The sequence below is a fragment of the Pinus tabuliformis genome, chromosome 6 (assembly GCF_031772625.1).
Source record: "Pinus tabuliformis cultivar Carrire ecotype Pingquan chromosome 6, CPIR1, whole genome shotgun sequence".
In the NCBI taxonomy this organism is placed as follows: Eukaryota; Viridiplantae; Streptophyta; class Pinopsida; order Pinales; family Pinaceae; genus Pinus; species Pinus tabuliformis.
Window position 1 is genome coordinate 434,795,135 of NC_142292.1, and position 14,420 is coordinate 434,809,554.

Genomic DNA, 14,420 nt, shown 5'->3' on the forward strand with positions numbered 1-14,420 from the left:
GCATGTCATCCACCCGACAGCCGTCCGATCGGATCTTGAGCATCCAACGGCTCTTATCACATCGGAGCGGCTCCGACGTCCGCCGTTTACCCGCCATATCTACCGATCACGTCACTCCCCCGACAGCCGTTGGATCGAGCCCCCCAGATCCGACGGTCATCGTTGATATCGGAGCGGGTCTCACATCCGATGGATATCGTCCGATGTCCGTAAAAAGGTTACGTCACTCGGCAGCCATGCGTCCTCGCCACAGCTCGTCGGAGGTACGTCTGACAGATTCCCCCCCGTACCATAAGTGGTGCGATATGAAACCGCTGGCTGTTTCCGCTTTCGGCTTTTTCACCTATGCTACGTCACCTCCACATCATCCCACGTCACTGCCACCATGCCGTCACGTCAACCCTTGCGCCCGACCGTCTGCCGACCTGTCCTTCCACTTCACCATCCCCATGGACCAATCAGATCCCACCACCTCACCTATGACGTCATCCGGCCCTGACCCCACCTATGACATCATGCTGACGTCAGCATAAAAACGTGCCAAAAGTCCAAAAAACCAATTATATGGTGAAATTTCGTGTTTTTTCACATTTTTCTCACAAAAGACTTTGTTGCTCCTGCATGCGATTTTCACGTCCAAAGTCCACCAACCTGCAGAACCCGACCAGGAGACCGGAGGAGCGCCATTTCCACAGTCATCCGTGACCATTGCCTACTCCTCACCAGGTATTTTCTACCATAAAATCCTTCACGTACCTGCTTTATCTGTTATGTCCCTCGAAAGAGCTTAGAACAGAGAAAACTCTTGAATTCACCGGCAGAAATCCCTGCACCTGCCCCTTTGACAGTTGTGAACTCGAAAACTACTAGCCGAGCCTTGTTTTACCTGCATTTTCATTGAAAAAACTAAGCTCTGTCTGCGCAATCGCGGCAGACTCATTCAAACCGAATTTAACTACTAAGAGAGACAGAGTGAGGCCAAACATTTGTCCTAATTGCACTACAAATAGTATTTCATTTGCTATTTACTAGAACCACTCTCTGTTCCTGATAAATTCACCTCCCTGAAAAAGAGGCATTCCTCTGTACTGTCCTGCTCAATCAAAACCACTTTGCACTCAATTCAAAATCCTCTTGTGCAATGGAGACACCTGTAGTACTAAATGTTCAACCTCTGAATGCCCCTCAAAAGAACTTGAAATGGCAAACCTTGGCAGATATGGATTACCAAATTACAGAAGAAAAGCTTATGAGCAGCAAATTCCACATTCATTTGTTGAATGAGTTGAAAGCCAAGCATGAAAATGGGACAGATATATTGGGCTTATGGGACTCTTTCCTCGCTATTTTCAAGCTCCCTTAGGTCAACCAGTTCCCTGAACTAATCCACCTGTGTGCTGAACAATATGATGTTTCTCAGAGGGCTGTTGTTGACCCATCTGGTTCAGTACTTTTTTATGTTACCCCTCAAGCTATCAGAGACATGCTTTGCTTCAACCCTCAGAAGAAGTTGGTCCCTTTGTCACTAGTGAACCTGATAAAACAAGGGGATAAACTGACAGATGCTCAAATTATCAAATTTAATCAATTATACATTAAAACTAACATTGTGATGTACCCTCCAATTGTTCATGTATATCTCAATGAGCTGGGCAGAGACCTTGCAGATATGATTTCTCCCATCTTGGGATATAGTTCAATTGAGCATATTGATGCAACTGTGCTGGTAATGATGCTTATGTTTGCTCCTGGCAAGTCACCAATCTGCTATGACTATGCCACCTACATATCAGACAAGATTCATGAGCAATTTATGAATTTGAGGAGAGATAGGATGTTCAGATACACCTCCTACATTTACCATTTGATCTTGTACCATCAACATGAGAAATTTCATTTTTCAATCAAAAGAATGGATGACCAAGGCAATCCTAGATCAGTGGTCTATTGGTCTTCTATCTTCCACATTAGACTTGAGTCTCCATACACTTACTGTGAATTCACGGATCTGTTCATCCATCCAGCTATGGCAATGCTGATGAGCTCACCTCCTCCGAGACTCACTGATGACATGCAGAGAATTCTTCAGCTGTCCAAAGCTTACAGCATTGGGGATTTGTACTTCTACCAAAACCACACTGTCATCAGGATATATGGGTGTGATCTACCTCCATTCAAACTACCTTAGTATGTGCCTATGAGGCTATTTGCCCTAGAGTACTTTAGGCAATTTGGCAGAGTTGATGTGCTTCACTTTTCAGGAAAAGGCAAAAAAGCACAGTTGAAGGTGAAAAGCCAACTTGGCCATTTTATCTATAACGAGAGGGAGCAAGGATGGAGGGAAGCAGAGAGAATGCTTGAGGCCCTTGGCTTGCAAAGCAGTTTCCTATGGGCTCCCTATGACCCTAATCATTTCATATCTATGAGGAGGCTCAAATATACGTTATCTGCCTATGATCACCATAGTATCCCTCACATTGAAAAATATGCAAACCAAGACAAATGGAGGAGAGGGACCTTAGAAGAGCCCATGTCACAAGAAGAGCTAAATAAGAGGGCACTAAGGAATCTAAGGAAGATGGCTGACCTTGAACTTTGTTCACAGGTATTCACACTTCCAAGCACACAAGCGGGAGCAGCTGCATCCTCCTCAACTGCCAAACAGCAAACTACCAAGGCCACTGAAAGTACATCCAGCAAAGGCAAAGAAAAGGAAATGGAGACAGAGGAACCACATCAAGAGAAGGAGCAGTCACCTCCAGTGACTCAAGAGTAGGCAGATAAAGAAAAGCAGCAGGCAGAGCAACAACAGCAACAAGGATTGCAGCAAGAAGAAGGGCAACATGACAGACAGCAGCCCTTACAGCAGGAAAGAGTAATTGATACTCCAACTTCCACTGAGCAACAGGCTCAGAACATAGTGCCTCCTAGGCCAGAAGTCACCACTGATGCCTCGGTCCTCCAAACTCCACAGAAGGAGGACTTAAGCAGAAAAAGGGATAGAGAGACTCCTCTGACTTCATCTATCAACCAGGGAGAGAAAAGACAAAGATTGAATGACTTCTCGGAGGATGACATAGCAATAAGACAAGCATTGGGCATGGGCCCACCCAGCAGAGAAGCTTCAGCAAGTTCCTTCCAGTAGGAACAGGACAGGACTATGGGAGGGGAGGTCAGCTCCTCCAGCCAACAAAAAGAAGGACAAGTAAGAATCAAACAACAATTTATAGACATCAAAAGGAGGAGTGATCCTATCAAAATACAGTTGTACAATCATCTGCTAAACATGGCTCCTACCAATCAGCAAAGACTTATGTCTGCCTTTGATGTAAGTGAAGGCAAAATGATCATGAGTCATTTTATGCCCACAGCACTGCATCCCCAATCTGCCTCAGGTTACCTCAGGACCAACCTGGAGGTCCTGGCCAAAGACATACACCCAATGGACAAAATTGAACTGCACAAACAGACTGGTGAGATGGTGTATGCCTCCTTGGCAGATGAAACATTAGAAAATTACAAACTAAAGAGCAGCCTTAATGCCGCAGCCTCTCAACTGGAATTGGAGAAGGCATCATCCCAGGCCAAGGACAACAGAATAAGGTCCCTGGAAGACATAATCATTGAAATTAGGCATGATCCCAAAGATATTTCAGGAATACAGGAAATCTTGAAGTTGAGGGATGCTGACATGGCTGCCATGAGGAAGAAAATCAAACTCCCAGCTACCATTCACCCTCAGACAGATGAGGTAGCCCAACAAAGGCATGAGCAGGACACCACAGATTTGTTGATCTCCATTTATAAACAGCTTATTCAGGCACAAGAAAAATTGGGAGAATCTGAGGCTACATAAGCGGCCCTGAAAGCAGCATTGAAACAAAGAGAAGAGGGTCAGACCTCTCAGCCTCCTCCTCAGATCATAAATCTTGAGGAAACTGCTCCTATCACTGCTCCTCCTCCTCAACAGACTGAACAGACAGCAACATCTACTTCAGCAGCGCCAACAACTACAGAGCAGGCCCAAAGCCTGGATATGCAAAAGCTGAAGAATGAAATCCAAATCCTGGAAGCTCAAATGACAGAGTTAAATGAGACCAGGGAAAAGTTAGCCAAGATCAATGACAGGCATGATAAATCAAAGAGAGAAGTGGCAGAAAAGAGCAGGGAAATCAAAGCCCTTAAAGACAAGATCAAAGAGCTAGAGAATGAGCTCAAGTTAGATAAAGTGGTGGCTGAACTTAAAATAGTGCTGTGGGCTAACATTGGTCAATCTATCAATGAGCAATGACAATATATTGAAACTATCCATGAGCAACTAGAGCTCATCCCAAAGACACAGATGGAGGTTCACAGATCAAGATCTTTATTGAGCAATATGCCTGAAGTGGCCACCAGAATGATCAATGTACTTAACCATAAAACAAGTTCTCAGTTAGCTACCATGGGAATTACAAACAGAACTGAGACTATCCAAATGGTCAAAAGGGTTCTCACACTGAGAAACTTAGTGCAGACATTGGAAAGAAGAACCCAGGATATGCAGACTGAGGTGAACAAGTTTTTGGAAAAATTTCAGGTGTTAGAAAGCAGAGGTCTCCCTGGCTTACTGAACAGCGCAGGGAGATTATTCACACATGACCAATATGCTAAAAGGGTCAACAAATTTGCCACCAGTCAGATCAATGAGAAGCCCAGTACCTCAGAGGAGACAGGGCCAACCACAGGACAGACTCTCTATAACAGAGTAGAGAATCTGTTTTTTATAATGAATGAGATCAATCACCTGTTTGGGGTGGCTCCCAATTTCTTCAAGTATACAGAGGCAGAGGAGACAATGGATGCCATTCTCAGGCATCAACTCCCTACGCAAGACTGGTGGACAAATGCAATACAGAATATTTTGTAAACAGGGAGCCACTCACCAATTTTTGTTTCTTAAAAAATATCAGTTGTCATGCAGAGCACAGTTTAACAAAATCAGCATGCATGGTGGATTAAAGCTGAGCCAACTCAGCAGATGTATCGGCCAACAAAGCAGAAATAGAAAACTACAGGTGGCAGGGCCGAGAAAATATAGCGCAGCAAGAAATAAAGACACATTATTCAGCATTAAAGCAAAGCGGCTCAACCGACTCAATGACCTCCAAAGGTCAAATTATCCTCTGACAGACATAAAGAGCATTTATGCTGCATTCAAAGTTGTAATAACTTCTTTTCTACTTTTTGTACGAATTTATGAAGATATTTTCTCTCTCAGATGACTCAATGCCTGAGATATTTTGTATAAGCATTCCTATAAAGTCCCCTTCGCATGAGCTTGCAAGGGTTGTTGTTGATTTCTCCTGAAGAAGTTCTTATGCTGTAATCCTTTCAGAAGTTAATAAAGAAAGTGATGGAATTTCTCGGATTTCCGAAGTGTTGAATGTGTACTGGTGTCTATTGGAAACCACTGGATTCCTGTGTATTTCATCATACAATAAGTCTCTGTAACTCTCTCTGTTATGTATTATGTTTGTTAAAATCCATATGTTATCTAACTTTAAATATTTAGCAACAAGGAAAAAGAATAACTTTCAGGATTTATTCAATGAATACCCTGAGTTCAATCTGTGTTGTTAATTAATGTTTTCTTCAGATGCAATCTTGATAAGTGTAATTCTTAATTGCTGCACTTTCAGAATACATCTTTCATAGTGGCCTTTGTCACAGGAATTCAAGTTTGCTCCTGTGCAGTGTGTTTCACTTTCATCTCACCAATTTAATAGAAAATTCTTAATTTCTTTCTGTTGGTTGACATACATCACCATTTAAGCTAAATTTGTTTGTCTGAAATACAAAATCGGCCCTGCAGTTTGAGCATCACCAATCCTTCAATTTCTAAGCATTTCACAACTCCAGACTCCATTCCCCAATGGTATTTACTCTCTAAACACTATATCATAAGACCTGAAAGAAATCCTTCAACCAAAACATAAACCAAAACCTGAGCATAATAGCTAGTCTAAAACACCATCATAACAGAGACAAATCATAAAGAGAGAGCCCTCTCTGATTACAGCTTGGCTAGAAGCTGTAACCCAAAGATTGGTTAGTGGTTACCCCGGCCGTATTCCCTTGGGAGTCATAGGGAACAACCTGGGTGTTAACAATCACTAATCCCAACTTCTTTACAATTGCTTTAGAAATTAAATTTACTTGTGAGCCGCTATCAAACAAAGTATCAATCTTTTGATGTTTGGAAATAACTTGAATATGGAAAAGCTTATGTCTTTTTCTCTCATTTTCTTCATCAATAGTAGATTGTGTAGAATACTTCAGAATTCTTACCTATTATACCTATGGTTGCAATGGTTGTTTCATCTCCTGAGTCTGACCCCAAATCTTTCTGAATAGTTGCAACAGTCTTCTTATTTTTGCCCTCAAACTTCTTAGGTCTTAGCTCCGGATGAAGAATCCAACAATGCTCATCATCATGCCCATATTTTTTATATTGAGTGCATGAAGCCTTACTTTTCTGTGCAGTGTTAGCCTTCCTTGCTTTCCACTTCTGCTTTCTTTTCTCCTTATTTTTGCTTGCAGTTGGTTGGGATGATCCCCCAACTTTTGGACTTCCATTCTTTCCTCTAGCTTCTAAATGAGTAGCTTGAACGGATACCTCATCTATACTAGTGAGATTAAACATGAGGCTAGTGTGCCTCATGTAGCTGTGTAGACCACTAATGTACTTCAACAGAGTCTCAAGTGAGTCTAATGAGATTCCTAGAATCAATGCTCTCTTTCTAAATTCTTGGGTGTATCCTTGTACACTTTTCCTTTCAACTGTCGAAGATTTTTCCAGCTGATCCTAGCTTGCTACATGTAGGCCAATGGATAGAACTTCTTTTTTATTACAGAAACAAATTCACTCCAGATAGAGATAGTCTTACCATGTCTCTTTAGGTCAGCTTGGGTCCTACCTTCCCACCAAACCAAGGAAATTCCTCCAAGACGTAGGCTCGCCATATGAATCTTGCTCTTTTCTGAATCAATACTCTGTAATAAGCATCAATTTGTCTAACCCAATTGTCCAGCTTTTCTGCATTCAACTCTCCATGATATATAGGTAAATCAAATTTGGCATCTAGTTTAATCAAAGATGCCTTCTTTTTATGTTCAGGGGTATTAGGAGGTGTGAGAAAGCTTTCTCCTTTTCCTTTTCCTTTTGAGTGGTCATGGAAGTGAGACTCATCTTCTCCTTTGTCTTGTTTGGAGCCTGATGAATCTTCATCCTTGTGTTTTCTAAAGTCCCTATACATTTCCTCTACCATGGAATTTATGGATAGGAAATTATCTATGAATTGAAGGTCTGGCCCCATAGAACCTTCCTCTGACATTTTCTTCCGAGGATAGACTCTCCCAATTTAAGGATTAATTCAACCAACACTCCTTCTCCTAATTTGAGCTTTGATCTAGTTAGCATTAAATAACTAAATCCAACACAAGCTTGTCTAACTTTAACAGCCTAAAGATCTAATACCACTTGATCTGAAAATCACTCGTGAGTGATCTCAGTTAATTAATTAATTAATGAAGGTATTACATACCCATGTGTTGGTGTGTGTCTATTTTATCTTATGCAACGGATCGATCAGATTGCAAAATACATAGACACTAGAAAATGGAAAACAGTAAGAGAAACACAGTAAGAAAATACAAGAACATAACAAATTAATAAGGAGTTCACCCAATCCTCTTGGGCTACGTCTTTGGTCTAGCTTTCAGTGGTGGCCTTCTTTTATTGTGTCTTTAAAGCAGAGTTTTACAATGAGGAGCTCAACTTGAGTCTCCTGAAACAGATGATGCTTGGTAGGGTGGTTCTTGGATTCCCCAAGCCACTAGAGTGCACAAACTCTTCCTTACCAAGTCTCGACCTCACTGGTCTTAATGGGATGAGTCCAATCTAGTACTCAGTTCCCAATAGATATCCTCGCAGGGATCGCTTGAACCTCTCAAGCCTAGTTCAATCTGCTCGATGCTGCCTTAACTCTACAGGTCAGCTCAACTCTCTGTGTTCTACTTCTTGCTTCACTGTCTCCTTATTCCTTTCTCATTTTCCTCTTTGTCTCCTTCGTCTTTGTCTATTGGTTCATGGCTTAAAGCCAATCCATCCTTTGACTGTTCGCTTCCTCTTCCCTCTCTTCAGATCGGTTGTTGTTGTTTGCTTGGAGTTCCATGCCTCTGCATCATCGCCATTATGTAACATCTCACAGGGAAGTGGCCACTTGTCCTCTCACAAACTGCGCCAGCTCTTCCTCAACGGTTTGATATTTCAGTTACACTATGTAGTGATTCATCTGCCAACTCAGTGGTCAAATCGGGCTTTAGACTTTTATATGTCGCAGCTTGATCCTCCCTCCAGATCTGGTTTCTCATTAGGTGCAATCTAGAGTCTCTAGATCCTATAGTGTTCGCTCTTATCGTATGGTTGACTTTCTCGGACGTTAGCCCACGATGAGAGTGGCTTTCTCTCTCATCTGTCGAACACGCATCGTGTAATGTGTGGAATCGCTCGTTCTCCTACTAGATTTGCTTACCACCCAAAATGCCTCCGATATTCCCTTGGTTTTGGAGCGTGAGACCTACCTTTCTCTTTTAGCACTTTTCCCATGGTTTTTGGCTTCCCTTGTGATCGAGCACTTGGGGCCTTTCCATTTTGAGGGGTTTTTCCCAGCAATGCGCAATTAGCGCTTAGCACTAATCGCGCATTAGAAACAACCTCCGTTTTCTAATCTAGAGTTCCTAACTGATAGTTTGTGTCCTGCATGGTCTCCATGGGCCTTGGTCAGTGCACTTTGACCGAGGTCCTCGTCTTTCCTTGCTAGCTACAAACTACCACCATCCAAAGGTCCTTCCTGATAGCTCTTTATTCACAAGTTTTTTGAAGTCTGTCCTAATTTGACACAGTCACAAAACTTTCATAGTTTTCATGGATCCAATTTGGATCACTATGCCAGCTCTTAGGAAGACCGAGGAGAGAAAGACTCACCATATCATCTTCGACTGTCATGATTCCTACACTTCCAAGCTCATCTCTATAGGTGGTGAGCTTGTTGAGATATGCAAAGATCGTGTCACCCTTTTCACACTTGATTTTCCAAAGCTTGTCCTTCAGTGCTAGCTTCCTCTAGTCATTTCTATTCTGATATAGGTCCTTCAATGTATTCCACATTGAAAACAGTGTCTCCTTCCCATGGAGACTCGATACAATGTGGTCTCGAACTCCCTCCAGAAGAATCCTCCTCCCTCTAGCCACACATTTCTTCCATTCCACCAATTCTTGGTCATTAGCAGTTGTTGGCTTGGGGACTTCTTGATCAATAAAGTTCTTCAAACTGTTGTCCTCTAATACCACTTCCATGCAATCCTTTCAGGCTATATAATTTGAGCTGCCATCCAGGGCGTACTCGAGTATCAAACTATTGAATTCCATTGTGAACTTTGAGATGAGATAAGAATTCGATTTCTACAATCAAGAACTTCGAACTTCGAACTTCTTTGTATATTGTTCTCTTCTTTGATCACCTTTTCTCTGATACCATGTAGAAATTCTCACTGTAGATCACTTGATAATGCAATATACTAAAGAAAAATACTTGATCTACTTCTATAAACAAACTTGCAAAAGCTTAATCGATTTTGAGCAAGATCAAATAGAACACATATAACAAAGAAGAAGATTCAATCACACATGAAGCATAGAAGAATACTCTGGGGAAAGCCTCAGCTAAAAACCTAGCTATCTGTATTATCATACAAGTGGAAATATCTCAGGATTACACAAAGCTTTAGCTCAAAAGCTATCCAGCTCTCAGTACAATTCCCTCACTATTGCTCATAGACAAAATAGACAACACATATGCCTTTCTTCAGTCCTCCAAGCCTCCTATTTCCTTGCGCAGTTTCTCCTGGGTCCTCAAGCTGCCACCTGTGTGTAATAATCACCTCACACACTGCTTGGACCTCTGAAATAATTGCGCAATCTTGAAGGAAATAATTCCTTCTGCATGGATGAGTTTCTTATATAGGAAAATTCCTCCAACTGATAGTACATTGTCCCTTCCTTTAATCTCAACTGGTTCTTTCTCTAAACTGACATGCATGAGTCATTTATGAGAGAATATTTAGTTATTTTGAAAACACTAGTTGCATGCATGCATGCATTAACTCACTGAACTCACAATTAGTTCCTCCAATTGTTTGGAACTAATTTAACTTGACTTAAATCAGTTAACTAAGCTAACTAATTATAACTCATCCTTATCTCCTTAGTTAAGGGATAACTTCCTCAATCAAAGGGATAATTGTTGCATTTCTTCACATAGACTTCATGTTTTATTTTCCCCAACTAATTAACTCAAGATTAGTTAATTAATTATTTTTCAAACAACTGCTGAGATCAAATTCTAATTTTAATTCAGGGACTAATTAAAATTAGAATATATCCTGAAATTCTATTTATGACAATGTTATTTTTAGCATTTCTATTTTATCAATCCTTGTTGATATTTTCCACACTGGTACCTGAAATGCTATCTATAGAAATTCTATTTATAGCATTTCTATTTTTAGCATTTCTTGTTGCTATTTTCAACAAACTAAATGAGACAAGACCCTTTCAATTCAATGAATTCCCTACACTAGAGAGGGTAGAAACTACACATTCAAATGCAAACAACTAAGCAACTGAAATAAAAAATGATCTTTCACTACTTCACTTTTTGAGAAAATAAACTAATGAAAAACGCATTCCAATTCCTAATTTCCTAACAAGCACATTTCTAACAGTCCTTTCAAAATCAAAAGAGTTATTTTCGCTTTTTCAAATGCCAATGCAATCCTAGTCTCTAATGAATCAAGCTATTGTAGCACAATGACGCAACAAACTAGAATTTCATACTTTTCATGAAACAACGAAATAAACTTTTCACGTACAACACTTCACTGAAAAAGTTTCGAGATAATTAGCTCTTCAAGCAAATGAAAACATGAAAAGAGAGGTTCATTCAGATTAATGAAGCACCGAGTTGACCAGCAAAAAGACAAGAAATGTAATCCATGTCAGGAAAGAAACGTTTAAACAAGAAAACGAAAACTTTTCAAACCTGTGTAATGGAAGTCAAAGTCGTAAAAGGACCGCAAACGAAATGCAAGGAGTAAGTACACAACTCGACTCACTAAATTCACAAACAGCTGAATGGACGAAAATTTAGATGCCCTAATGTCTCTAACCACTCAACAACTTAAGAAATCAAGCAGAAAGATAATAAGCCAACATGCAAACAAAACCAAATGAAAAGCAGCTTTCTAGTTAGGGAGAAAATGGTCTAAAAGGCTTATGGGGTGAAAATCATGAGAGAAAAACACACTGGTCAAGATTGGGGACAAACCCTAATCTTCACTTACAAGCATCGGTACGATTGCCTAATTGACAACAAGCACCAAAGACTGGTCGACGACTGTTTCTTAGCATATCACGTTGATTAGCGCGACTGTTAGCCGATTAAGAGCATTGATCGAGAGAGTCAAGAAAAAAAAAATTGAAACAGGGACTAGATCTGCTACTATGAATTTCAAACTCAGGCCAGTAAGCAGTAGAAATTAAATACAACCAAAGAGAAAAAGTGGAACTAGAAAAGTTCGCATGAAATCATGAAATCTAAGACAAACAAAAGGATTGGTTCCCTAGTAGAGCCACCAATTTGTGGTGAAGTAAAATTATAAGTGCAGACACAAACAAATTCCTCTAACCGGATAATGGGTCTAGCCACAAATGATACATTCTATGGAATATTTCCTTAGGTTAGAACCAATTAAGAGGGCCTACCTCTTAGTACGCTTATCCCATTTGATGATGTCCTCGCTTTCTCACTCCAACTATCTCTTGCTTCCTTCTTCAAACACCTGAAACAAGTAAACAACAACAAACAACAAACCATGATAATAAACAAATTGTAATTCAACCTACTTAACAAGTCAAGAAACATTAAGCCATGAATATGTAAGATGAAAAATCATTTAGGAAATCAATCAATGGTTGCATATATATATGAATCAAGAAGATATTACAACCATTGCCTTGACGTTGTTGTTCTCCTCTAACAAGACCAGGTTCTTACATGCTTCTGCTACCATTCCATGATGGCCTCAACAACAATAGTTTTAAGGCTCTTCCCTTTAGGCTTCACTCCAAACCAAATTCACACTTCTCCCTCACACAACTAGAGAGCTACAACTATGAATAGCTTTATGTTTACTCCAAACTTAATTAGCACTAGCACCCCAACATTAACACTAGCTTGTGCTTGGGAAAACGAAGTTTTATATAGGATGAATGGATGGGAGAAGGATCCTCTCCTCATGGGAGAAGGTCTTATCCTTTGAGGTAGTTCCATCACTATATGGGAAAGGAGCCCAAACTGTCATCCTCGACCCCATCCAACCAAACTATTTATCAGACTGTTGTTACGAAGCTTCTAGAGTTGGAATCTTCGGCTCTATTTAAAAAAAAAAAAAATCCATAAGAGGACCAACATGACTGGAAAAAATTTCATTCACTCCGGTAGGGGCTAGGGACAATGCTAATCCCTGCATATCAGTGCGAGGAAGGCAAAGGCCATTATCACTAATCTTGTAAACTGGGCAAAACAGAAGATTTTGGGGAAATGGTGCAAAATGGAATTGATCTGCTAATGAAGAGGGACACAATGGGAGTTTCTTCATGAAGGGTAAGCATGTAGGGTTCACTGTAGAGGTCCTCCAGGATCAAGGAATGGAGAGTACAAGGACAATGACAAAATGTTGTGTAATAAATATACACTGAGGTCCTGGCTGGAATTCTCCATCTGGCTCCACCTGCAATATAGACTAGACAATCACATGATCAACATCATTAACATACTTCTTAAGCAATGGAAAATAAAAAACGCCATGGAATTTCACTGTCATAGGTAGTGCAAGTCAATAGGCTACTGGTCTGATCCTATCAATAATCTTGAAAAGTCCATAAACCGAGGGTGTCAGCTTGACACATGATCCAATCTGCATGGATCTCTTCTTTAGTTTGATTTGCAAGTACACCTGTTTTCCAACCTGGAACTCCTTGAACAACATATTTTGATCTGCATAGTTGTTATGCATATCCTGTGTTGCTTTCAAATTCTTCTTGATTACCTGGATTTCCCACTCCATGTCTTCCAACATGTCCGGTCCAATAAACACCTTGTTAATTGGATCACTCCAACTGATGGGAGTATTACAACTCCACCCATACAATGCCTCAAATGGACTCATCTTCAAATATTAATGATACCCATTGTTGTAAGAAAAACCTACCAATGGAAGATACTCTTCCCACTTTGATTTTTTATGCATCACGTAATTCCTCAACATCTCCTCCAATATCCTATTGACCCTCTCAATCTTTTCATCTGTATGCAAATGAGAAGTTGTAATGAAGGCAAAATTTGTGCCCAAACCTGCAAACAACTCCCTCCAAAACTTGGAAGTGAACTTTTCATCCCTTTTTGACACAATTTTCTTTGGAACACTGTGAAATTTAACCACATCTCTGATGAACATCAGTGCCACGTCACTAGCTAAATATGTAGTCTTCACTGGAATGAAGTGTGTAACCTTTGTCAACCCATCCACAACAACCATGATGGAATAATGTTGTATTATTTTCCTTAGTAAACCAATGATCAATTCCATAGACATTACTTCCCATTTCCATTTTGGAATCACAATTGGTTGTAATAGTCCACCTAGATGATTACACTCTGCCTTTAGCTACTAATATTCCAAATGTCTAGCAACAAACTCTGCTACGTCTCTCTTCAAATTCAACCAATAATATAATTTATTCACTACTCTCAACATATTTTGATAGCATGGGTGACATGAATATGGTTTCACATGCCAATCCCTCAAGATCACCTTCTTGAGCTCATTGTTGTCTGGCACATATATCCTGTCTCTAAACCTGACCAATCCATATGTTGTAAGACAATAGTCCACATCCTGTTCACCTGCACTTTTACCTATACTTGTACCACTACCTATACCTATACCTGTACCACTACCTATACCTATACCTGTACTAAACTACAACCTATGCATAATGGCCATGTACCTGACAACGCGCTGACCTACTTGCAAAATTATATCCTGTAGATATGTTCCATAGGAACTCATAACTGTTATATAATTTAATTGTATCCACCTGATAAGAGCATATGCAACCCTATTCTCCTTTCCTTTGACGTATTTGATATCAAAATCAAACTCACTTATCGTGGCCAACCATCTATCTTGTCTATTGTTCAGATTCAGCTGGTCAAATAGATACATCAATCCACTGTGATCACCCATCAATACAA